Genomic DNA, 27,900 nt, shown 5'->3' with positions numbered 1-27,900 from the left:
AGAGATTAGTCATGTTATTGTGTGTGTTAATAGTTTCTTCCCTTTACTTGCTGAGTAGAATTCTATTATGGGACTGTTCTACAAATTGCTTATTCATTCTCCTATTTACAAACAGCTGGACTGTGTCCCATATGGGCTACCTAGATTCAGCTGCTATGAGCAATTTTGTGCAGGTGTTTTTGTGGACATATGTTTCCATCTTTCTTGGGTAAATACCTAGGAGTGTAATTGTTCTGCCATAGGGCATAATTCTGCATAACATTATTTTTCAAAGAAGTTATTTAAAGTGACTCTCTAATTATACACTCTTACAAGAATGTATGAGAGTTTCAGTTGCTCCACATTTTCGCTAACATTTGAAACTGTCTGTCTTTCTAATTGTAACAGTTCTAGTAGATGCAGTTTACGAATGTGTGTGTGTTTTGTTTTTAACATCTTTATTAGAGTATAATTGCTTTACAATGGTGTGTTAGTTTCTGCTTTACAACAAAATGAATCAGTTATATATATACATATGTTCCCATATATCTTCCCTCTTGTGTCTCCCTCCCTCCCACCCTCCCTATCCCACCCCTCTAGGTGGTCACAAAGCACCGAGCTGATCCCCCTGTGCTATGCGGCTGCTTCCAACTAGCTATCTACCTTAGGTTTGGTAGTGTATATATGTCCATGCCTCTCTCTTGCTTTGTCACAGCTTACCCTTCCCCCTCCCGATATCCTCAAGTCCATTCTCTAGTAGGTCTGTGTCTTTATTCCTGTCTTACCCCTAGGTTCTTTATGACACTTTTTTTTCTTAAATTCCATATATATGTGTTAGTATATGGTATTTGTCTCTCTATTTCTGACTTCACTCTGTATGACAGACTCTAGGTGTATCCACCTCCTTACAAATAGCTCAGTTTCGTTTCTTTTTATGGCTGAGTAATATTCCATTGTATATATGTGCCACATCTGCTTTATCCATTCATCCTGTTGATGGACACTTCAGTTGCTTCCATGTCCTGGCTATTGTAAATAGAGCTGCAATGAACATTTTGGTACATGACTCTTTTTGAATTATGGTTTCCTCAGGGTATATGCCCAGTAGTGGGATTGCTGGGTCATATGGTAATTCTATTTGTAGTTTTTTAAGGAACCTCCTTACTGTTCTCCATAGTGGCTGTATCAATTTACATTCTCACCAACAGTGCAAGAGGGTTCCCTTTTCTCCACACCCTCTCCAGCATTTATTGTTTGTAGAGTTTTCGATGATGGCCGTTCTGACCGGTGTGAGATGATATCTCATTGTAGCTTTGATTTGCATTTCTCTAATGATAAACGATGTTGAGCATTCTTTCATGTGTCTGCTGGCAATCTGTATATCTTCTTTGGAGAAATGTCTGTTTAGGTCTTCTGCCCATTTTTGGAGTGGGTTGTTTGTTTTTATAATGTTGAGCTGCATGAGCTGGTTGTAAATTTTGGAGATTAATCCTTTGTCAGTTGCTTCATATGCAAATATTTTCTCCCATTCTGAGTGAACCCTATATTTATAATAATCTGTCTATCAATGCAAATTAATGATTAGATTTTAATGAGAATGTTTCAAGTATTTACACATTAAGGATAATGCTTGTTAAGGATTTGTACATTTGTGTTCTGTACTTTTTTCCTGCTTTTGTTTACATAGGCATTCCTTCTCTAATGGTAGATTTTTATCTGCGTCCCCTGTTTTATTATAACGTGATATGCTTGTACTTTTCTCTCTTTTCTCTTATGCTTATGTTTTCACACTTTTTTACACTCCGCTGCGACTCGCGGAGAGGTCAGGCGTGACGGGCTCCTTGCGGCTGCGGGACTGGGGAGCCGGGACATCCGGGCATCCCCGCCCCCTTGGGCTCGCCAACGGGGTCCCCGCATGCGCACGCACACGCATACGCGCGGCCCCGCCCCGGATGCAGGCCTGGCGGGACCCTCCCCCGACTCAGAGCTGGGAGGCGCGGCCCGTGAAAGGCGAAGAGCGGCGCTCGGTCCCACCACAGGGCCTGCGCAAGCCCTCTTGCGAAGGCGAGGCCCTCTGCCCACATGCTCTGGCAGTGGCCACCGTGACCACTGCACGCTTGAGAGGGGCAGTGGCTTGGGTCCGGTATCCCAAGGCTTCCTCTCGGACAGCTAGAGAAGGCTTTCCTGCCGACGGTGCGTCACCCCCACCCATCGACTCTCCCCTTTGGGTGGGCGCACGGAGGCGCTTCACGAGCCGCCAAGTCCACGACTGGGCAGGGGGTGGGCGGGGGTGTCTGCGGTATGGGTAAGAACACGGCCAGAATAATAATTCTGAGGTATTTTGGTTTAGTTTTTACTGACTACTTGCAGACAACATAAAAATCAATAGATTTTTAGGTCTTATATGGATATTGTTGTAGGTGTTACGTGGATATTCATTTTTAAATAAATATGGTGGTGGTCCCTTTTTTCATTATTGACTTTCAATTTTATTTCATGATTGAAATAAAAGATTGATCAAGATGGTACTCGATACATGGATTCTGTGGAATTTTTATTGAGATTTATTATGTGGTCTTAACAGCGGTAAATTTTTGTAAATGTTTTATATGTGTTGAAAAGCATTTTGCTATGTGGTTGCTGCAGGAAATATAATCAAAGTTGTTAACTTTATTGTTTATACTTTTATAACATTATTAATTTTCTTCTCATGTATCACTTTCTGGAAGAACGGTGTTTGAAAACAAAACCTCACACCATGATTGCAGATATGTCAGTTTTACCTTGTAATTCTCAGTCTTTGTGTTCTGTGTCTCAGTGCTATGTGTCTAGGGGCATAAAGTGCATCATTGTAATCTTTCCTACGAGTTTTTCTTTTTCATAACTATAAGCTGCCCTTCTTTTACCTTATAAATACATTCGAGATTAATTGCTGCTAGACCAGGTTTCTTTTGTTTAATAATTGCTTGGTTTGACTTTCCCACTCCTTTTATTTTCAACCTCTTAGTTCGCTGTAAGACTGGTTTAAAAACTCAAAGGGGCGCAGACAAAGTGGGCTGACCAACGAGAGCAATTACCATTGACTGGTGCTGATCAAATTATACCTTTGCCCAGGGAGAAAGCCAGAGCCGTCAGGACATGGGTCTGCATTTGGAGGCCAGCTGCCCAGAGAACACTGTCTCTCTGGGTCCTTGACTATCTCCAACTGGAATCAGGATCTTGTTGGTAGAAGGTAGGTCACTTTATTTCTGTAATTTGTGCTTATGAGCAAAAGAGTTATTTTCCTACCAGAAGTTTTGAAAAGTGACACTATTTATGCATATAGAGAGAGAGCGAGAGAGAGGGTACTATACATTGGGATATCCTTTCCTTGAGTTGTTATTTTTAAACTATTTTCCCACTTGTGAAGTTAATTTTTTTCTTAATATTTTCTTGGTAAAAATCACAAAGATTTTCAGGAAAAAGCACCTCATTTAGTGAACTGCGATGTAATGGGAATGAGAGGGTTTCTAGAACTGGGTAAGGAGTGTGTCAGTTGGAAGGGACTTGAAAAATATGTGGGATCAAATTAGAGATTTTGATTGGATATGAGGGTATTAGATTTGGGGTGGTACTGATTGAATTGAAATTGGTGTGGAACATGTATAGCCAGACTTTGAGCACAGCCTGTTTCATTCAGAGGCTGAATCCTTCAAGGAAACCATTTTCTGGGTCCTGTGTATCATCATTTGGAATTAAGATTTTAGACTGGCAGAAGGCAGGCACTTTTATGGCCTTTTTTTTTTCCTTTAAAGCATAAAGATGAAAAGGATGACATTTTATGCCAGTAAGCAACTTTTTTCCCCTGGTAAAATTCACATTTATTTATGCATTTAAAGTACAAGCATTGCATGCATATCATTTTTAGATTTCTTCATTGGGGCCATGTATTTCTGTTATTAAAGGGATTAAAACCTTTTTACTCTTTCACTTTATAATTGATTGTTAACTGGTGTATGGGATCTATAGATTTTGTTTGCTAATCAGTGTCCAGAAACTTGATTGAACCCTATATTTCTTTATTTTTTTTAACATCTTTCTTGGAGTATAATTGCTTTAGAATGGTGTTTTAGTTTCTGCTTTATGACAAAGTGAATCAGTTATACATATGTGCCCATATCTATTCCCTCTTGCAACTGCCTCCCTCCCCCCCTCCCTATCCTGCCTCTCTAGGTGGTCAAAAAGCACTAAGCGGATCTCCCTGTGCTATGTGGCTGCTGCCCACTAGCTATCTATTTTATGTTTGGTAGCATATGTATGTCCATGCCACTCTCTGACTTTGTCCCAGGTTACCCTTCCCCCTCCCATATCCTCAAGTCCATTCTCTAGTAGGTCTGCATCTTTATTCCCATCTTGCCCCTAGGTTCTTCATGACAATTTTTTTTTTTTGTAGATTCCATATACATGTGTTAGCATACAGTATTTGTATTTCTCTTTCTGACCTACTTCACTCTATATGACAGGCTCTAGGTCTTTGCACCTCACTACAAATAACTAACTCAGTTTTGTTCCTTTCTATGGCTGAGTAATATTCCATTGTATATATGTGCCACATCTGCTTTATCCATTCATCCTGTTGATGGACACTTTGGTTGCTTCCATGTCCTGGCTATTGTAAAAAGAGATGCAATGAACATTTTGGTACATGACTATTTTTGAATTATGGTTTTCTCAGGGTATATGCGTAGTAGTGGGATTGCTGGGTTGTATGGTAGTTCTATTTGTAGTTTTTTAAGGAACATCCTTACTGTTCTCCATAGTGGCTGTATCAATTTCCATTCTCACCAACAGTGCAAGAGGGTTCCGTTTTCTCCACACCCTCTCCAGCATTTATTGTTTGTAGAGTTTTTGATGATGGCCGTTGTGACCGGTGTGAGATGATATCTCAGTGTAGCTTTGATTTGCATTTCTCTAATGATAAACGATGTTGAGCATTCTTTCATGTGTCTGCTGGCAATCTGTATATCTTCTTTGGAGAAATGTCTATTTAGGTCTTCTGCCCATTTTTGGAGTGGGTTGTTTGTTTTTATAAATTTGAGCTGCATGAGCTGTTTGTAAATTTTGGAGATTAATCCTTTGTCAGTTGCTTCATTTGCAAATATTTTCTCCCATTCTGAGTGAACCCTGTATTTCTAATAATTTGTCTCTCAATGCAAATTAATGATTAGATTTTAATTAGAATGTTTCAGGTTTTTACACATTAAGGATAATGCTTGTTAAGGATGTGTCTATTTGCGTTCTGTACTTTTTTCCTGGTTTTCTTTACATAGGCACTCTTTCTATAATGGTAGATTTTTATTTGCGTCCCCTGTTTTACTATAACATGATATACTTGTACTATTTTCTCTTTTCTCTTATGCTTATGTTTTTACACTTTTAATGGTCTACAAATTGCATTTTGGTTTCAGTCATCATTTCTATTGGTTGTTATGTTTTCTTTTGTAATTGTTTCAGCTTATTTCATTGTTTTTCTTTCCCTAATTTATCTTTTGGGTTAAGCCATCCAATTTCTTGAGTTGAGTGCTTAACTCCTTTCTTTTCAAGCTTGCTTAGTGTCCTTACTGTTCAGTTAAGTTTTAATTCCTCTTTTTCTGTCTTACGATTTGTCCTAATACTTTATTTTTAAATTTCAGCTTTATTGCTGTATAATTGACTTTTAAAACTGTAAAATATTCAGTCAACTTTGTGGTGATTTGGTATACATTGTGATAGGATTTCTCACTCTAGTTAATTAACACATTTCCTTCATATATTTACTTTTTTTGGTAAGAACATTTAAATCCTACTCTTCTGGAAAACTTCAACTATTCATCACATTGTTATCAACTATAATCACCATGGTTAACATTAGCTCCTGAGACTTTATTCACTGTGTACCCTTTTACCCTCCCTTCCCTGCCCTCCCCCACAACCACTTTTCTACTCTGGTTCTGTACGTTTTACTCTTTTTTTTTTTTTTAACATTCCACATATAAGTGATACCACGCCATATTTGTCTTTCTCTGTCTTATTTTACTGGACATAATACCCTCCAAGACCATCCATATTGTTGCAAATGACAAAATTTCATTCTTTTTATGGCTGAGTAGTATTCCATTGTATCTATGTACCACATCTTCTGTATCCATTCAACCATCGCTGGACATGTTGGTTGTTTCCATATCTTATCCATTGTGAATGTGGGAGAGCAGATATCTCCTTGATATTCTGTTTTTATTTCCTTTAGCTATATACCCAGAAGTGAGACTACAGCATCATATGGTGGTTTTAGTTACAATTTTTGAGGAACCTCCATACTGTTTTCCATAGTATGCACCGTAGCTGCACCAGTTTACATGCCTACCAAAAGAGTGTACTTTTTGCCCTTAAATTCAAACTTTGAAATTAAGATTGCTATACAGTTTTCTTTTACTTGATGTTAACTCAGTTTGTTCTGTCATCCACTTATTTTCAATATTTTGTACTTTCTTTAGGTTTGGCTTGGAAACTTCCATGAAGAGACTTTCTGCTACAGTCAGGTGAGAAACCACCCATGCACTCAAGCCTGGGAATCTGGAGAGGTCTCAGGCACTTATACCCCCAACAGAGGAAACTCACAGAGCTGCAGGCGGAGGCAGGACTTGGCTCGGAGAGCCGTCTCCTCTGGGAAATACTGGATTTCCTTTGGCTCCAAAATGCTGACAAGAGTGGAGTCCTTCTGGTGGATTGACAAGCCTGGAGAAGATACCACCTCGTTTGTTTAAAAGTTCAAGTCTGAGTTCCTGCCTCTCAGCTCTATCAAAACTTCTTTAAAAATAAAGGAAGTATAGGGAAGAGGTTACTCCCCAGCATTCTCAGGTATCCAAAGCATACCTAAGAAGCTGGCAGTCCGTTGCTTATTCTGTTGCCGCCATGCAGTCTAAGCACTTTGGGAGCCAGAACCCAAGTTGTAAGATTACGATCGTCCACCCAACCATGGAAGAATTTGAAGATTTCAGCAAATATATTGTTTACATGGAGTGGCAAGGTGCACACCGAGCTGGCCTAGCCAAGGTAATTCCACCGAAAGGACGGAAAGCCGGACAGATGTACGATGATACCGATGACATCTTAATAGCCGCTCCCCTGCAGCAGGTGACCACTGGGCAGGCAGGTGTGTTTACTCAGCACCACAAAAAGAAGAAAGCCATGACCGTGAGCGAATATCGCTGCTTAACAAACAGTGAATGACACCAGACTGCATTCTACTCTGATTTTGAGGATCTGGAGCGAAAATATTGGAAAACATGCCCCTATGATTCACCAGTATACGGTGCGGACGTCAGTGGCTCCTTATTCGATGAAAACACGAAGCAGTGGAACCTCGGACACCTGGGAACCATTCAGGACCTGCTGGAACAGGAGTGCGGAGTGGTCATCGAAGGCGTCAACACCCCCTGCCTGTATTTCGGCATGTGGAAGACCGCCTTCGCCTGGCACACGGAGGACATGGACCTTTACAGCATCAACTACCTGCACTTCAGGGAGCCCAAGACTTGGTACGCGGTGCCCCAGGAGTACGGCCAGTGCCTGGAACGCCTGGCCAGGGAGCTTTTCCCGGGCAGCTCGCGGGGCTGTGAGGCCTTCCTGTGGCACAAGGTGGCTCTCCTCTCGCCCAAGGTCCTCAAGGACAACGGCATCATCTTCGGTCGGGTCACTCAGGAGGCTGGAGAGTTCATGGTGACGTTTTCCTATGGCTACCACTCTGGCTTCAACTGTGCGGAAGCCATCAATTTTGCCACCCAGCGCTGGATCGATTATGGCAAAGTGGCCTGGGACTAGGGCTCTGCATGACGTTTGGAAAGATCTTCGTCAGAATAAGGGAGATTTCAGGTGAGCACCCTTAGGATATTAAAAATGGGTGGTTGGGTGGGGACTCTAAAAGGGACCTGTAATTACCAGCTGCGAAGGAGGTTGTATGTTAGAATAGTAACATTAAGAGCAGAGCTTTGTATGGTACTGACATTGTATGTGTGTGTGTGTGTGTGTCTTCTGTTTTCCTGAAGCAATATGGAATGGAGACTTTGTTTTCTTGGAGCAGCACGGAAATAGGAATGTGGGGAGGCTTTATCTTCCTTTCCAGCCAGGCTTGGAGATGGAACAATAAGATGAGTGTGGGCATGAAGAGGTGAGGAAGATGGGCCGTGTCCCTGGCATGCACTGTAGAGAAGAAAGGAGACTTGGGGAGGTCTGCATTGTCACCAGACTGTGAGGCCCCCTTCCCTGGCCCCTCTCCAGAGCTGCAGAAGCTTTCCTTCCTCATCATGGCAGAGAGGGTGACCCCCAGGGGAAGCTGACTCTGTCCATTATGAAGTTTTGTCGTTGGTATGGGAAATTCCGGAAAGCCTATTACTCTGGATAGTAATAACAATTCTCTATTCAGTTCTCCTTCCCTATCACCTCCCTTGCAGCCTCTTCTTTTTCTTTTTTTTTCTTTTTTTTCCTTTTTTTTTTATTATTATTATTTTTTTAACATCTTTTTTGGGGTATAATTGCTTTACAATGGTGTGTTAGTTTCTACTTTATAACAAAGTGAATCAGTTATACATATACATATGTTCCCATATGTCTTCCCTCTTGCGTCTCCCTCCCTCCCACCCTCCCTATCCCACCCCTCCAGGCTGTCACAAAGCACTGAGCCAATATCCCTGTGCCATGCGGCTGCTTCCCACTAGCTATCTACCTTACTACGTTTGTTAGTGTGTGTATGTCCATGACTCTCTCTTGCCCTGTCACAGCTCACCCTTCCCCCTCCCCATAACCTCAAGTCCGTTCTCTAGTAGGTCTGTGTCTTTATTCCTGCCTTACCCCTAGGTTCTTCATGACATTTTTTTTTCCTTAAATTCCATATATATGTGTTAGCATACGGTATTTGTCTTTTTCTTTCTGACTTACTTCACTCTGTATGACAGACTCTAGGTCTATCCACCTCATTACAAATAGATCAATTTTGTTTCTTTTTATGGCTGAGTAATATTCCATTGTATATATGTGCCACGTCTTCTTTATCCATTCATCCGATGATGGGCACTTAGGTTGTTTCCATCTCCGGGCTATTGTAAATAGAGCTGCAGTGAACATTTTGGTACATGACTCTTTTTGAATTTTGGTTTTCTCAGGGTATATGCCCAGTAGTGGGATTGCTGGGTCACCTGGTAGTTCTATTTGTAGTTTTTTAAGGAACCTCCATACTGTTCTCCATAGTGGCTGAACCAATTCACATTCCCACCAGCAGTGCAAGAGTGTTCCCTTTTCTCCACACCCTCTCCAGCATTTATTGTTTCTAGATTTTTTGATGATGGCCATTCTGACTGGTGTGAGATGGTATCTCATTGTAGTTTTGATTTGCATTTCTCTAATGATTAATGATGTTGAGCATTCTTTCATGTGTTTGTTGGCAGTCTGTATATCTTCTTTGGAGAAATGTCTATTTAGGTTTTCTGCCCATTTTTGGATTGGGTTGTTTGTTTTTTTGTTATTGAGCTGCATGAGCTGCTTGTAAATTTTGGAGATTAATCCTTTGTTGGTTGCTTCATTTGCAAATATTTTCTCCCATTCTGAGGGTTGTCTTTTGGTCTTGTTTATGGTTTCCTTTGCTGTGCAAAAGCTTTGAAGTTTCATTAGGTCCCATTTGTTTATTTTTGTTTTTATTTCCATTACTCTAGGAGGTGGGTCAGAAAGGATCTTGCTGTGATTTATGTCATAGAGTGTTCTGCCTATGTTTTCTTCTAAGAGTTTGATAGTTTCTGGCCTTACACTTAGGTCTTTAATCTATTTTGAGCTTATTTTTGTGTATGGTGTTAGGGAGTGATCTAATCTCATACTTTTACATGTACCTGTCCAGTTTTCCAGGCACCACTTATTGAAGAGGCTGTCCTTTCTCCACTGTAGATTCCTGCCACCTTTATCAAAGATAAGGTGTCCATATGTGCATGGGTTTATCTCTGGGCTTTCTATCCTGTTCCATTGATCTATCTTTCTGTTTTTGTGCCAGTACCATACTGTCTTGATTACTGTAGCTTTGTAGTATAGTCTGAAGTCAGGGAGCCTGATTCCTCCAGCTCCTTTTTTCGTTCTCAAGATTGCTTTGGCTATTCGGGGTCTTTCGTGTTTCCATACAAATTGTGAAATTTTTTTTTCTATTTCTGTGAAAAATGCCAGTGGTAGTTTGATAGGGATTGCATTGAATCTATAGATTGCTTTGGGTAGTAGAGTCATTTTCACAATGTTGATTCTTCCAATCCAAGAACATGGTATATCTCTCCATCTATTTGTATCATCTTTAATTTCTTTCATCAGTGTCTTATAATTTTCTGCATACAGGTCTTTTGTCTCCTTAGGTAGGTTTATTCCTAGATATTTTATTCTTTTTGTTGCAATGGTAAATGGGAGTGTTTTCTTGATTTCACTTTGAGATTTTTCATCATTAGTATATAGGAATGCCAGAGATTTCTGTGCATTAATTTTGTATCCTGCTACTTTACCAAATTCATTGATTAGCTCTAGTAGTTTTCTGGTTTATTTTTCTTTTAATGGTGAAGTAAATAAATGTGATGCTGTTGATGTGGTTTTGTGTTGTCCCTCCAGCCACAAACTCAGTCCATCCATGGACCCACTCTGTATGCGTATGTGCAAAGTTGAATCTGAAGCGTGATGTCTTTCGTAAAGCAAACTTTTCCATAGTCACTGCTTTGAGCTTTCCAGCAGTTACTTAGAGGGGAGAACTGGACTTAGAGTCAGCAGAAATGGCATTCAAACCTGTGCTTTGCTACCGTCTAGTCGTGGGACCTTCAGCCAAAAAATCACTGATTTTCTCTGAGCCAGAATTACAGTGCGAGAATTTTGTGAAGATACTGGGGATGTAAATATGACAGGCGTGTAAGAGGTGCTCAGTTAATTTGATGTGCATCCATACACTCTCCTGGCCTCTAGGGCCAGCCCAATGCCTAGGACATCTGCTCGTATTCTTTCTGTGATGCTCAGTTCTACTGTTGTGTTCCTCACCACAGCCCCAGGCTTACACGTTAACTTTTCTTTTACTTAATAGACTTTATTTTTGCAGAGTACTTCGCAACAAAATTAAGTGGAAAATACAGAGGATTCCAACATACTCGGTCCCATGCTCCTCCACCTGCATCCACACCAGAAAGGAACTTTTGTTACAATCGAAGAACCTGCACTGACACCTCATTATCACCCAGAGTCCTTAGTTTAATTTATTCACTCTTGGTGTTGTACAGTCTATGGATTTGACCAATGTATAATGACATGTATCTACACTTACAATACCATACAGAATAGATTCATTGCCTAAAAATCCTCTGTGCTCTGCCTAATCATCCCCCCTCCCCCCCGACAACCACTGATCATTTTACTGCTTCCATAGTTTTGTCTTTTCCAGATGACTTCTTTCTCGTAGTAATATGCCTTTACGTTTCCTCCACGTTTAGTGGTTTTATAGCTCATTTCCTCGTATTGGTGAATAATATTCCATTGTGTGATGTATGACCCTTTATTTATCCACTCACGTGCTGAAGGACGTCTTGGTTGCTTCTAATTTTTTCTGCAATTATGAATACAACTACTATAAACATTTGTGTGCAGGTTTTGGTGTGGTTGTAAGTTTCCAGCTCATCTGAGTAAATAGCAAAGAGTGCAACTGCTGGATTGTATGGTGAGACTATATTTAATTATGTAAGAAACTGCAAAGTTTTTATTTTTTTTAATTTTGTTTTCTTTTGTGGTAAGCGGACCTCTCACTGCTATGGCCTCTCCCGTTGCGGAGCACAGGCTCCGTCCGTGCAGGCTCAGCGGCCATGGCTCACGGGCCCAGCCGCTCCGGCGCATGTAGGATCTTCCCAGACCAGAATTCGAACCTCTGTCCCCTGCATCGGCAGGCGGACTCTCAACCAGTGCGCCACCAGGGAAGCCCTGCTAATTATTTTTACCGGTAGAAAAGTGATGGTTTTTTTTTTGCTCATGATCTACTGCATGTTTGCACAAAAAGTCACACATACCCATTTACAAATTCCACTCCTTGTCCTATTTGTCCTTGTTGCAGTGTTACAAAGGCAAGGTAAAGATTTCACAATCAGTCAAGAGCCAGAGGACCCAGCCTTTATTCAGACTCCTACAGCAGCTTGTTTAGTAGTCTTTCAACAAACCAGGTTTCGATGGCTCTCCACTTGCCAGTTTAGGCAAAATGAGCTCTTAGCCACATTGGTCCTCTGTTAGAGTTTGCACATAACAAGTTCAGATCAGGGCAAACATAATTTGTGCTAAATAAATATTACCTATTATCATTATTACTTAGGAGCCCAAAGTTGTAAGATGGACAGTAGAATCTGTACTTAAACGTAACTCGTAGAGGTTGGAATTCGGATCTTGGGACTCCTCTAAGATTTGTATAAAGGGTCAGTTATGGATCTGTGTGACTACCTGGCCACAGTGAATTATTCGTAGAGATTAACCATTACACCAATTCAGTTTCCGTGTGTATAAGGATTCCTTTCCAGATATTTGGAAATAACTTTATCATGATATTTATGTCGTTAGACTGTTACCGTATATGGGTCTTGAAGTTGCTTTTTCTCCCAATGTTTGTGTTACCTTTCATCACTTTAAATAGGAAAGCACAAACAGTTGGTAGGAATTGGCTACCGAGGTAAGTGGAATGGACACTGATGTGAGTTGAACAGGTCCTGGTGAGGGGCAGCCCTTGCTCATCCTGCTCTGCTCACTAGCCGCTCAAACTGAAATGCCTCCCAAGCACCTTGTCATTGACCTGCAGTGATTACAGGGTAATAGTGAGACCCTTCTCACGGTTCCTCAGCAAGTGGTGGGTGTTAGGGGGATAAGCAGTTTCAGGGAGGACAGAGGAAGGGCAGACCTGAGCCCTGTTGGGCATGGGTAACATGTTGGAGGTGCCACTCAATGAAAATGCAACATTTGTGTGGCCGGGTTTCTGGATTTTTCTAGGATCCTGGCATCCAGTATCCTCGTGCCCTAAATGTGCAGGCTCCTCTACCTAAAAAAGAGCTACGTTAAGTCCTGTAGACCTCAGAGAGCATCTTTTCTTTGTCTCATCTCTCAGAGAGCCTTTTCTCAAAAGCTTCACATGGTGTCTATATATTTCAGTGCCGGTTCGCTCACTCTCTTATTAATTCATTCAGCACATGTTTGCTAAGCACTTACCGTGTACCAGGCACTGTTTGTGGAATTGGGGACAAAACAGTGGAAAAGGCAAAGTTTCAGTTCTCCTGGAGCTTATATTCTCATTATAAAGAGAGACATAACAAGTCCAGCAGTCATAAGGGCTAGGAGAAAAAGTAAAGCAGAGTAAGGGGTTAGAGAGTGACAGGACTGCTGTGCCGGAGAGGGTGGCCTCTTGGGAGGTGGTCTTCGATTGCGTGCTGTGGACAAGGGAGTGAGAGCATCACTCTAGGCAGAGGGACAACACATGCAAATACCTGCGGTGGGGGCACCCTTAAGGGGCTCACAGATTAGCAAAGTGGCTTGGGAGCAGGAGAGAGGCGGTGGGAGCTGTGGCGGGGGGAAGGCATAAAATGTCATAACTCAGTGAATGCAAACTCCTCCCACTGAGTGATTGGGGCCATTGGTGTTTTAGGTGACCTGGGGATGGAGAAATTTGGGGGTCACAGAGTCTTTGAAAGCACAGATAATTCACAGCCATCCCTGGAACTGGCTCTATCGTTCCTACCAGATGCAAATCCTGAGAGCAGAATGTCTGTATGTTCTCGTTTCCTGCTGTACCAGCTGACATGTCACGTTTCTGACTTGTGTTGCATTAGGTGGGACTTTAACAGAGCCAGCAGATCACTGACATTCACTAAGTTGACAACAGCCATCTCAGCTATGTATGAGCAACGACAAATCAATGCAGTCAGTATTTTGGAATTGTGCTGAGGCCCGTATTCACATAATGTGGAGGGCAGTGAAGGCATCTCCTCAGGAGACTTCAGGAGAAATCCTCTGGATAAACAGCTACCAGGTGAGAGATCAGGTGTGAGAGTTGAACGGCGTATAGATTTAGAATTTGAGGCTATGCATGGGAAATCCTGGCGCCAGAGACGGATAATTTTTAGGAAAGAGCTAGGATTAAGAATTTGCAAAGAAAGAGCCCAGGATCCATTCCCTGGGAATGTCAGGGGTCTATTGCATAAGTTTCTTTTTCCTGAGAAACTCCTTAGTAACCAGGTGACCTAACCTCAGCTGTCTTGTGGTATATCACCTTGACTGTACTTACACACGACCCTCTAGGACCCTGAGTACTTTATTATCCTATGGTTTAGCTCATGGATTGAACCAGATTAAAACAGTTGGTAATTATCTTTCTTGGCTTTCTCTGTTTAGTGAGGACTCAATGAATATTGTCGATTGAGTGAATGACTTGAAACCACCAATAGAAATGAAAAAAAGAGCTAGTATCATAAGAAACACCTAAAATAAATAAATAATTCCTATTACAGCATAATTGCTTTTATGTTAATTGTCTTTTAAAACAAGATATCCAGTTCTAAGCTGGGGTTTGAAATAACTTACAGAGCCAAAGAATAAACTCTGTTTCTCTTATTCCAATATGAGACCTTCATTCATTGACTCAACAAATATTAAGCACCCTCACCGTGCCAGGCTGGTCTTACATGCTAACGAAACATAGTATGACGTTTATGATCTGCTTGGAGACAGGCAGTTAGGCAGTTTCACCACGCCACAGCTTCTTCCCAGCTACCGTAACCATAGCCAGGCTCTCCCCCAAACTGCTGGTTTTAGAGCCTCTGAAGAAAGGTATCTTTTACTGGGAACAGTCAGCCTCAAGTTCAGGGCCAAAGCCTCTTGGGGCTCTCAGAGCTGTTTCAGTCTGTTCTCGGGCTCATGGCAGCTCTCTTGTTCACTTTTCTCAATCGTACCTGACAAATGGGCACAGGTCACCTTTTGGGAGAATTATGGCTACTCCGGGCATTCCTTTCTCACCAGGTGTGCAGGGGGATGGGAGTGGCTTTGAATGCTCCCACTGGCTGCTTCACTCTAGGAAGTGAGTGTGGCTTACTGTCAAATCCCTCCCTTCCTCCACTCATGACACTGACATTCCTTGGCTCCTTTAGGGAGCTTGGTCGTTTGAATTCCATTTCCTGTGTTCCATTCCGTTTTCCCACGATCTCCCCCCTTGCTGTGGACCGAATGTGTCCTCCTAAAATTCATACGTTGACACCTTAATCTCCAGTTAGGGATTTGCAGGTGGGGCCATTGGGAAGTAATTAGATCATGAGGGTGGAGCCCTCATGAATGAGATTAATGCCCTTCTAAAAAGAGAGACGATTATCCTCTTTAGCATGTGAGGATGCAGCAAGAAGGTGGCTGTCTGTAAACCAGGAAGAGAACCCCCACCAAGAACCTGACCATGCTGGCACCCTAGTCTTGGACTTCCTGCCTCCAGAACTGTGAAAAGAAAATGGTGCTCAATCCCCCCACTGTATGGTATCTTGTGATAGCAGCCCAAATGGATAAAGACACCCCCGTAACTGCTTGTCTGCAGTTCACACTGGCTACTCTAGGAGAAAGGTAAAAATAAGTAGGCTAGAGACAGGAAACGTGGCTACCATATTATGAGGGTCTACAATGTGCCAAGAACCCTGACTTCCAATTTGTATACATCGTGCACTTTTCTATCCAGAAGCTCAGTCTGTAGAGTCGGGCAGATGGAGACTGGAAGCCCAGCTCTGCCTTTTGCTAGGGTGACTGGCAAGTGACTCAGCACTCCGAGGCCCCTGCTCCTGGGAGAGCCAGCGGGGCCCAGCACACACCCTGTGTCCAAACACAAGGGCTGCGCTCATAAAACCATGGGACCTCGGCAGGCTGCTTCTGGACATGATAATAACAGAACTCACAACAATAGGATGGTTGTGAAGCTCAGCTGACTTAATATAAGTAAGAGACTTAGAGTAGTAACTAGCTTGAGGAAAAACAAGCTATTATTTCACATCTAGTTGAAGATTTTTTTTAAAAAGTGTGATTTCAGCACAGTATTCGACAAGAAGCACACAAGAAAGTCTAGCTATTATCGAAGTTATTATTATTACTTATTTTGTATTACTTTAATAATATTATTCATTACTATTATTATTTTCAGACATAGAGGTGACAGACGTGGGGTTGTCCCTGGTAAAGTACTTGAAAGGAGAATGACAAAGGAAAAGACTATAGTTTCTTCTTCCTTTTTATTAACTTTTTATTTTGTTTTGGAGTATAGGTGGTCAACAATGTTGTGTTAGTTCCAGGTGCACAGCAAAGTGATTCAGTTATACATATACATGTATCTATTCTTTTTCAAATTTTTTCCCATTTAGGTTGCTAGGTAATATTGAACAGAGTTCCCTGTGCTATGCAGTAGGTCTTTGTTGGTTATCCACTTTAAATATAGCAGTGTGTACACGTTAATACCAAACTCCCTAACTATCCCTTCCCACCTTCGCCCCCAGTAACCGTAAGTTTGTTCTCTAAGTCTGTGAGTCTGTTTCTGTTTTGTAAATATGTTCATGTGTATCATTTTTTTTAGATTCCACATATAAGCGATATCATACAATACTTGTCTTTGTCTGACTTACTTCACTCAGTATGACAATCTCTAGGTCCATCCATGTTGCTGCAAATGGCATTATTTCATTCTTTTTAATGGCTGAGTAATATTCCATTCTATATATGTACCACATCTTCTTTATCCATTCCCCTGTCGTTGGATATTTCGGTTGCTTCCATGTCTTGGCTATTGTAAACAGTGTTGCAGTGAATACTGGGGTGCATGTATCCTTTCAGACCATGTTTTTCTCCAGATATATGCCCAGTACTATGATTGTGGGATCATATGGTTGCTCTATTTATAGGGTTTTTTATTTGTTTATTATTTTTTTTGCGGTACACGGGCCTCTCACTGCTGCGGCCTCTCCCGTTGAGGAGCACAGGCTCCGTACGTGCAGGCTCAGCGGTCATTGCTCACGGGCCTAGCCACTCCGCGGCATGTGGGATCCTCCCGGACCGGGGCACGAACCCATGTCCCCTGCATCGGCAGGCAGACTCTCAACCACTGTGCCACCAGGGAAGCCCCCTATTTTTAGTTTTTTAAGGAATGTCCATACTGCTCTCCACAGTGGCTATACCAATTTACTTTCCCACCAACGGTGTAGGAGAGTTCCCTTTTCTCCACACCCTCTCTAGCATTTATTAAGTGTGGATTTTTTGATGATAGCCTTTCTGACTGGTGTGATGTGATATCTCACTGTAGTTTTGATTTTCATTTCTCTAATAATTAGCGATGTTGAACATCTTTTCCTGTGCCTCTTGGCAAAGGCTGTAGCTTCTTATCACTCAAAGCGTGGCCAGGATCCACAGCATGGACATCGCCTTTGACTTTGGTGAAGTTCAGGAGTTCAGACTTTGGCCGCAGACCTACGACTCAGAGTCTGCATGTTAAACTAGATCCCAGGTGAGTCAGGGGCATGTTCAAGGTGGAGAGGCACTGCTCCAGTGCGCTGGACCTCAACCTACTGGAATCCCCTTTGAAACACACTGATGTCTAGATCCTCCCCCCATCCTCTCACCACCCCAAAATTCCAGCTCCATTGGCTGCAGTACAAATGTTAAAATTGCTGTGCAGTCATGCTTGACACCCACCCATCTAACTTTTGGTCCATGGGCAGTTAGGCTGCAGGGGTGGATGGGAGTTTAGTTTCTTCAGCAAGTGCCAGTGAGAGGGTTTGTTTTTTTTTTTCTCGAAATGCCCAGTGGAAGGATGGAGGGACACGGAGAGAACACATTCTTCTCTCCCGCCCCTGCCATTCCCCGTCTTCATTCCAACTATGGACAGGTGACAAGGCTCTGTGCAGGCTTCTTGGCCAATGTTTCTGTTTCTCTGGTTGCTGTTCACAGTGTCCAGCTCTGCTGGCTGGCAGTCTGTCTGTCAGTCCCGTGTACCGGGGGCTTGGTTTTTCGGCGGTGGGAGTTTGTATTTCCTTGAAATGGGGTTCATCTCCTTCCTTCATCCACTCCTGCCCACTGCTCACAACACCCAGAGCCTGCTGACCTTTCCTGTGAGACCCTTGACCCCTGGTAGAAAATTCCCATTGCCACCCGGTTCAGGCTGGTTATCTAAGTGACTGTTGCTGTAAGGAGGGCGGCTCATGCCCCATCGTAAGGCCAAGGACTCTCCTGGGGGCCAGTCTACTATTGTTTTGTGGAAATGAGGGTCATGGGGTTGTCATTTACTGAATTTTCCAGAGAAGCTAACAACTTGGGATTATATGAAAAAAAATGTAAACGTTGACAGCTAGTTAAAAAAAAACTTCCAAGTCCTGATAGCCAAATAAAACATTTCCGGAGCTCCGACTTGCCCCCTGTTCTAAAGAGCCCATTTGGATTGCAAAGATTCCACAAGCCATGGAGGCTAATCCAAATGATCTCGCTGGACGTTTGGAGCTGTTAGAAAAGGGGAGACACCCGGAATCCCCTAAGCCACGTGGCCAAAGGGTTTTAATCCAGTGACTTGTTAGTTTGGTAGCCCCTCTGCTGAAGGCAAGTCTTCCTTAGGCCTAAGCATGGCTGTTTCTGACACTCACACCTAAGGCCTCTGTATGTCCTCCTAGGGGGACAGGGGACCTCTCTGCCTGACCTGAGGCCAGATATGGTAGGAGTTGTGCAGGGCAGTTGTATTTCCCTAGGACAGCAGAATGGAACGAAAGAAAGAACGGGTTACACTCTCCAATCTTCTCCCTCCCCTCTTTTCTGCCCTCCCTGAATGACAGACAGCCGCAGCATTTGACAGAGCCCCTTGTTTAACGCTGCCACGTCTCTGCTAGTGACCGAATGTTTCTCTCTCAATATTGTCTTTATACAAGATGATGTGACCTGTGTTTGTTGGTAATATTAGATCTGTAACAGATGCCCTCATTTTTGGGCCCTCGGTCCATGTGAAGCAGATTAATAATGCAAAGACAAAGGCCTCAAATACTCAGTGACTTTAAGAGCAGAATTTGCTGCAAGGGACAGGGGCCTTACACTGTGTTTGGCAAGGTGAGGGGATAGGCTTGTGAGAGAACAGGAAATGAGACCACAGTCTAAATGCCATTGGAATTATAGGCAGAGCTCTTGGGGTAAACGGGCGGGGAGCATAAAGCATCAAGAAGAGGCATCCGCATGTGGAGACAAAGAGTAATGTGGTTAAAATGACAGGTCATCTAGTCACCACTGGTGGACAAAATTAGGAGACAGGGGAACCAGGTAGTAAGTCTAGGGAGACAGTAGATAGTTCAGTGAACATGGCCAATGTCGTGGTTCTTTTTGCTCCTTTCCATTTTTCTCAATAAAGCCTTTTAAGACAGATCAGAGGAGGGTGGTCACATACCAAGTATCTGCTGGATCTTAGCATGGACCACTGGGACTTTCCTTGCTGCTCTCTCATCTTCTTATTGCAAGATAATTTGTGTTTTATCTTTATTTTATTGACGTATAGTTGGTTTATCTCTACAATGTTGCATTAATTTCTTCTGTACAGAAAGGAGATTCAGCCATATATATATATATATATATATATATATACACACACATTCTTTTTCCTATTCTTGTCCATTATGTTTTATCCCAGGATATTGAGCATAGTTCCCTGTGCTGTACAGTAGGACCTTGTTGTTGATCCATTCTATACAAAATAGTTCGCATCTGCTAATCCCAAATTCCCAAACTGTTGTGTTTTTCAATATCTGCTGGATGTGTTGGGGTTTTTTTCCCCAAATTTTTGTTTAGTTGCCTGAACCTTAGCGAAGTTACTATTGCACAGCGAGGTGGAGGTCGCATCTCACTGTCTCGCCTGCTACACGGGCCCACACACTAGCAGGCATTGTCCTAATGAGCACTTCCTGCCCACAGTGATCCCAGCGCTAGTGCCCCGGAAGGCTACCTGAGACTTGGTCAAGGCCAGTGGATCAAGGGTTTTTCGGCCTCTGGAGGGTTGTGCTGCAAAGGTTCTGTGCTCTCTTGATTTGGAATTGAATTGTAAAGGTGAATCCTGCAGCTAACCTGTTTATAATCTGAGTTTAATCTTTCTGAAAGAAAACCAGAGCCCTAAAAATACCTGTCTTGTAAAATCCAGATTTTTGTAATTGCATTTTTTCCCCCTAAATGAAAGACTGGCCACCTACCTACAGTGAAACTATATGGAAGAAACAAACTAGTGTTTGCTCAGTTTTGCTATAGGTTAAGTGCTTCACATTGTTTAGTTCATTTCATTCTCATGTCCAAAATGTGACGTAGGTATTATAATTCCCATTTTACAAATGAGGGACTTAAGGCTCAGAGAGCTCAAAAAGCTTGTAAATGGCAGAGCTTAGATTTAAATGAAAGTCTCCTGATAGCCAGACCTCTGCTTTTCCCATTGATCTGCACTTCTGGAGTCCTTTTGCAATTGCCAGATGCTGTTCTATTCAGACTAAGACAGACACATATAGACAGAGATAGGACTGAATGTTTGCCTTAATATGTTTTGCAGTGTTAAAAATAAACAGCCATTATTTTAAATTCATAAGTAGTTATAATGGAATAGATACTTAGGCAAATAGATTTCTGAAATAAATGTTTAAATTTCCATATTGAAAATCAAGATGACCTGGTAGAAAGCTGAGATTGTGAGTTCCAGGACAGCTGAGACCATGTTTTATATACTCTGTGTCTCCAGCAATTAGCCCTGAGCCTAGCGCACAGTGGGGAGGAAGGCACTCAGTGTCTGCTGAATGAATAAATAAGTGTCTCCTGTATCCACATCAGTATTTGGAAAAAAAGAGACCATCTGCTTAAGTCAAATGGTCCTCCTTCACCCACTGAACAGATTGTTGTCTTCAACATTACTGCCATAGACCGAGTGTTTGTCTCCCTCCAAAGTTCATGCGTTGAAACTTAAGTGATGGTATTTGGAAGTGGAGCTTTGGGGAGGTCATTAGGTCATTAGAGGAGAGCCCTCATGAGAGGGATTAGTGCCTCTAGAAGGAGACCACAGAGAGCTTGCTTGCCCCTTCTGCCATGTGTGTATACAGCAAAAAGACGGCCATCTATGAACCAGGAAGTTGGTTCTTACCAGACACTGCCTCTGCTTGCCCCTTGATCTTTGACTTCCCGGCCTCCAGAACAGTGAGAAATAAATGCTTGTTTCTAAGCCACTGTGATATTTTGTTATATCATCCTGAAAGGACCATGAAAATACTAAATAATATTAACAGCGGTTAGGCAAGAGAGCCAAGCCGAGCAGTTTATCCATATCTGGAGAAGGTGGATTTTGGTCATCTTGCTTCATGAGAACCTCCATTTCCTGTTTGTATTATAAAATGACTCAGGGCCTTGGTGATCTGTGAACAACTAGTGAAAATGAAATACTCCTGTGAGTTTTTAAAAAATGTATATTTACGAAACCTACAGTGGTTTCCAAACTTCAACTGAATTTAATACTATTTGCTTTGAAAACGAATTTCATTTTCCCTCTTGTAAGTTTTTCTGTATAAAATTTTATATTCACAAAAGTAACAATAATTTTACTTACCTGTGGTGCAAAGGCAGTTATTGAGCTTTTATCAGTCTCTCATCATCCTTTGCGTATGTTCACACACTGTGATCATACCATGCATAAGTTTTTTATTCTATTTTTCTAATTATTCTTTCTATTATAAACATATTGATAGAACTTCATTTTCCTTTGTTCCTGGCAATTAAAAAAAACTTTCATAATACGAAGGCAATATATGTTGAAGTTCAAAACAGAATGTTCTGCTTTCTCCTGTTGACAGTCGAATACATTTTAAAGGGGACATGCAATCAGCAAGAAACAAAAGGCCAGGGAAGCTCCTTTTGATCCCCTGCCGAAATATATAATATTCACTCATGTCTGTGTGTCTGCCATCTGAATAAACTCCTTTTGGGGCCCAGAGTTGAGCTGAATTAATGTTGGTCGGGGAGGCTTAGGAGTTGCTTATAGAACTAGTCTCCAAGGTGCACTAGAGCATCACTGGAAATTTGCTGGTATTTAAAAAATGTGTTCATTGCATCTTCTCTTAGGGATAGCAGGGTCTACAATTGGAAAACAAGACTTTCATTAGTCACTTGGGGAATGGTAGTCCAAGGATCACTATCCTCTTAAGAAGAGCAGTTGGTTAACTTAGGGCTTTGGATTTGTTCCCTGCTGTATGCAGGTTTGGGGTGAGAGCTGGATTTCTGAGCCTCATTGTCAGAGCTCCTACTTCTCTGCTGTGTCTCAGAGTACCAGTCGCTCTAATAAATGATTAGGAAAAGAATGTTGACTTAAAGAGGCATCAAACTTTTACCTGTCCAAGGTATCCACATCTCAGTAGGTCTCAATTATATCACCTTTCTGAGATCTTGGCTAAGATAAAGGGATGGGTACCAGATGCTGCCACCAACTCCAGGCCAAGTATTAAGAGCAGCTTCTCTCTTTCCTGGGAAATGGGTCAGTCATGCTATCATTTGCCATTGCTATCTGGGACATTGGTTTAAAAATGAGCTATATAGTTTGGCTCTGATGAAGTTAGAAGAGCTATATATATTTTATATCTCTATCATCTATTAAATATTCATTTAGTACTGTTTATGTGCTATGTATTTTTCTAAGCTCTTTGTATCCTGAATTTCATCACATCTAAGATGCCACTGATTATAAGCTACACCATTATTTTTCCTACCACTGAGGCAACTAAACTCTGCTATGCTATCGACTGTAAATTGCACCTCAATTTCAGACATGTTAAAATGGGAAAAATGCATGGCTTAGAATTAATGAAACATGGTATATTAATGCATGTTGTCTAGGAGGTAGGTTCTATCACTCTCCTGATTTTGTAGATGAGGAAACTGAGGCATAGAGAGGTTCCACAATATGCCCAGGAGCACACTGCATTTGCACCTAGACAGTCTAACTCCAGGGCCCAGCTCATAACCACTACACTGTTCTCCCTGCAGATAAGGAAAGCCGAAAAAAAAAAGTTTCAGAAAAGTTATTTTAAATATTTCTCTGCATGAGGAGACTCAAAGTTATTCCTGTCTGCAGTTGTCCCCTAACATCTGGATCTATATCCAAAATCTGAGCAATCCGGAAGTGCTCAGGAGTTCTATGGACCATATGTCTATTTTAGTGCAAGCTCATGGGGTGAGTGTGTATGTGGACACATGGCTGCTTCTGTGAGGACTGAGGTTGTCTAGTATTACTTCTAGACATCATCCAAGGTTTAGCTTTGCCAGAGAGAAGACACTTCTCCCCACAGTTTCAGGAGAGCGTGATTCAGCCTCCTGTTGGCTTGGGTGTCAACCACCCCTTTTGACTCTGATGCCTTCTGCTTCTCACTTGAGGGTTGAGCCTGGTGTCCTTTCTTAGGTTTAGTCATGATGAGGAAAATGAATCAGGCATCCTCACCCAAATAGCACCTACTCCTCAGCCTCCTTGCCTCTCCTCATAATGCAAATGTGGTTAATTTCCTCACTACCTGTCAATTTCATACAAGTGTTTGACAATCAACAGAGAGGAGTGACAAAGAAGTAGCTTCAGGAACCTAGAAATTTAATCATTATTTTAGTTTAGAAGCCACAGTTTCAACATATCTCATCATTAAGTATGATTTTACACCATTGCTACTGTTTTTTCAGAGCTACTTCTCCCCAGATTAGCTTCAGCGACCTTTCTCTGCCCTCATAGCACATAGCTCTCTTAAAGAGCACTTCTCACACTGTATCGAAACTTCTTGTCTGTCTGTCTGTCTGTCTTCCCTACCTACTTCAGGTTCTGAGGTACCAAGTTCTGTATCTGTCTTGCCCTGGGCTAGAGGTGACACAGCCTGAAGTCTACGTTACAGAACTCACTGGTGGCGTGAAAGTTCCCCAGCGTTGTCCTTCCCTGTCTCAGGCAGAGCATCAGTTAACTTCTGCTTTCTTTTCTGGTTACCCATGGAGCCCTGCGAGGTGCTGGCCTGAGAGCAGGGACCAAGTCTAAGCTCGTTCCGCCCTGGATACTCGGCATCTAGCCGGTGCTCATGGTAGATGTTTTCAAAACATTTTGAAAATGAATGAATGGACTAGAGCCAAGAGACTCCAAGTGAAATTTCATGGAAGGGTTTTTCTCCCTTTCTTTTATTCATTTATTTAATCCCTGTATTGAATACTTACTGTATAGCAGGCACTATGTATATATATGAGGGGGAAGGTAGCAATTAGATACAGGGGAAATACTGGGATTAATGGACACAATCAGGGAGTTCCCTGGTGGTCCAGTGATTAGGACTCCGTGCTTCCACTGTAGGGGCCTGGGTTCGAATCCTGGTCAGGGAGCTAAGGTCCCAAAAGCTGCAAAAAAAAAAAAAAAAAGGCACAGTCAGGGCTCTTAACATCACGTAGGGCAGGAGGAGGGCAAGGGGTGAGTGAGGACATGCTTGTTAGGAAGATGGATGAGTTGAGGACCTAATGTTTGGCTGCATTGTGTTTAAAAAAAAAAAAAGGAAAAGGTAAATGAAAGAGTTGAAGAGATGGGAATACAAGGTGAGAATTCCAGGCCGAGGGAAGTATTTTATGATGTAAAGTCTCAGGACAAGAGAGAGCACTGTCTGTGGTAGAAACTGCAAGAAGTTGAATAGTACTGCTCAGAGCAAAGACAGCCAGGTGGCACAGGCCAGAGGTGAGGCCCAAGAGGAAGGGATCAGATCTCAGTGGTGTTGGGGGTCAGGGAGGTAGCAGGGTTTCATCCTAAGGCACATGGAGAGCGATTGACGGGCTGTAAGAGTAGGATGATGTCATCAGATTTATTTTAGGAAGTCACTCCAGCTGCAGAATGGATTGACGGGGATGAAGGGATTCAAAACTGGGTATGAGAGAAGAGGTCGTGAGGACTGCAGGGCTGGAGAAGGGTCTAGTTTGACTCATGTCTTCAAACAGCTTAGAAAAGAACCAACCAACCCACTGAAATCCAAGTAGAATGTCATTTTATTCCACATCAGCCATTATTCTTCCCCTTCAGGTCTTTGCTGACAGCTATTGACACATGTTGGATTGGCATGGGTGTGAGTGCTGAGGCCTAAGAGGATCTGGTTAGAAACCTCGTCCCCAGGAGAAGAGAGTCAGTGGCAAAGAAAAGGGACCAGAGGTGACCAAATGGAGACAGTGAATTATGGCTCATAAAGATGCTGGGAAAGACAGGCTTCCCCTAGAATGAGCTGTCAGTAAAAACTTTAATTAGATCAAGGTACTCCCATGACGTACTGTGTTCTAGAATCTTGGGGTGAGGACATTTGTAATTTGCAAAAGTAAACTCAATATCATCATATAACTTCCCTTTGGAAAGCAGGCAAACAAAAAGAAGCTTTCTTGTTTGTACTATAAAGTAAAAGGAACTAAAGTAGACAAAATCAGCCTGGCTGTGGGATGTGCAAATGTTCTGTGTTATGTGCATGTTGGTCACTGACAGGGGTCTGGGGAAAAAGTAGAATTTGCCGAAGCGGGTTGGGGAGTAGTGGCAGAGATAGTTATGCTTATCAAAGTGGGGAGCAGGGATCAAGAAAGTTTGAAAAACAGTGAATTAAAGTCATATAAGTGCTTTAGTCATAAAAACTGAGAATTTATTTATATATTCTGCATTTTTTCAAATACAACATAATTATCAAATTTGACATCCATCACTCCAGACTCTGTGGTAGCCAATGGGACCCAGAGACTAAGAAGGGACCACGCTGTCCCCCAAAGTACATGATCTAGTAGAGAAGACAGAGGAACGATTAATACCCTTACATGACAAGTAGCATAATAGAGCATGTATAAAGAACATGAGAAAGAGAGGGATTGATTTCTAGTTGTTTGTGTTTAGAGTTGACAACATGAATCGACATTGGGGAGCATGTATAATCCTAGATAGTAATATAAATATTAAAAAATCCCATGAAAACCCTAATCCTCACAGCCTCGCATGGAGGACATGGCAGAGGTGTACAAGGATAAGGATGACCTGGCTGAGGGACAAGTACCACATGACCAGGGTCATCAACTCGAGATCAAAGGGGACTCCAAGTCAGGTTGTTACTGTGACATCACACTGTATGTGTCTTTTTTTGTTTTTTTAAGTAAGAAATAAATTTAGGTTTCATTTCAGAGGCCAAACATAGTCAACCTTTTCAGGTATTGAAGCCTCCAAGGAATTGGTTCTTAAGCTCCAAAATGTGCTCTTCTGACAATTTCTCTCCTATTTTATAGGCTCACCTCATGGATTTGCTGTGACTTAGAGGAAAGGCCAGGCTTAGGAAACAGACGGACCTGGCTCAAATCTGGCTCAGAACTCACTGATTATGCCATCTTGGACAAGCATCTGAACGCTCTGGTTCAGTTTCCCACGTGGCACACTGAGGAAATAAGATTATATAATAAGATGTGAGTGAAGGCACCCTAGTAGGCAATCTGCTTCTGTCTCTACCACCACCGCAGTAAAGGTACCATCTCTCAACTGGATCTTTTTAAATGTTTGTCTTCATTTATTCTGGGCCACTCCAGTCTGTCCATTTCTGCACAGAAAACAAATGTGATTGTGTCTCTGACATTGAAAGATCAAAAGCCTCAACATGATGTCTATAATGTTTCTTTCCAAACTGCAGGACATGAGCCATTAGTGGGTCATAGAAACAACTTTGTGGGTTACCAGCAGCATGTTTTTTAAAGGGGAACAAAATAGAACACAGCGGAAATACTAGATTGCAATGTCAATTTTAAGCATAAGGATTGTTACATGAAGCTTGTTTTCACAGTATGGGTCCGGGTTTTAGTATTTTCTGAGAGAAGAAATAAGTGCACCTGTGAAATAAAAATAGGACGATGGTGGGGGGCAGATAAGGAAGCTATGTACACTTGATAAAGCTATGGGGACAGAAATGAGCTGTTGAATATTAAAAGTTTGATAGGAGAAATGAAAAAGACAATAGAAGTAGGTTTACAAGATAAGGATGAGAGAAAATTTCAGAAGATAAAGCATAGTGGTAAGGGGATAGAAGATTGGAAGAAGAAAAGACACAAGAATTGGAGGTCCAGTCCATGAGGTCTGATATCCAAATACAGGAGAAAATGTACAGAGGGAAAAACTAGAGGAAGTTGGCAAAGAAGGAGCTAAAAAGTTTTTATAAAACTAAAGAACAAGAATTTTGAGACGGAAGAAATTTAAGAGCACTGGGACAAAGAAAAGCTCCTATAAACTAATAGAGAGGAAGACAACAAACTAGGACTAGGAATCATACTTACATCTCCCTTATTCCTCATACCATACACGCAAAACAATAAAAAAAGTTAATAAAACAAACCCAGAAACGCCAGTTAGAATTAAAGGTATAACTAAAATCCAAATTAAAAGTACAACTACCGTAGAAAGAGGAAAAACCCCATAAGATAATATTTCTCTGTCTCTGGATGGGCAAATAACTTTCTAACTTTCTAAACATAAAGGCCATGAAAGGCATTACAAAGGAAAAGACCCACTCAACATTTTAATATATTAAACTGAAATATTGCCAAAACCATTTAAAATTAAAATTAAATATAAATTGAAGAAATGGCAAACTGGGAAAGAACTATGAACAGATTAAACAAAGGGTTTAACATGTAAAGTATTCACATGAGCAATTTGTAAAATGTTCATATACTGTGTAAAATATGCGAAATAGTCACATAATATATAAAATGTTGATGTCAGTAGATGAGAAAAAACACTAGAACCATATTAGAGAAAAATGGGCAAAGGATATGAAGCAATACAAATGGCTAGATTCACTGAAGACGAAAACG

At 41.8% G+C, this 27,900-nt stretch overlaps 1 pseudogene; it reads left to right on the top strand.

Annotated features, from left to right (window-relative positions):
• The first annotated feature begins 6,906 nt into the window (after window positions 1-6,906).
• On the top strand, window positions 6,907-7,818 carry LOC132430224 (lysine-specific demethylase 4D-like; annotated as a pseudogene).
• The last annotated feature ends 20,082 nt before the right edge of the window (window positions 7,819-27,900 follow it).

The sequence above is a fragment of the Delphinus delphis genome, chromosome 8 (genome assembly GCF_949987515.2).
Source record: "Delphinus delphis chromosome 8, mDelDel1.2, whole genome shotgun sequence".
Classification (NCBI taxonomy): Eukaryota; Metazoa; Chordata; class Mammalia; order Artiodactyla; family Delphinidae; genus Delphinus; species Delphinus delphis.
This window is presented reverse-complemented; position numbering and strand designations above follow the sequence as displayed.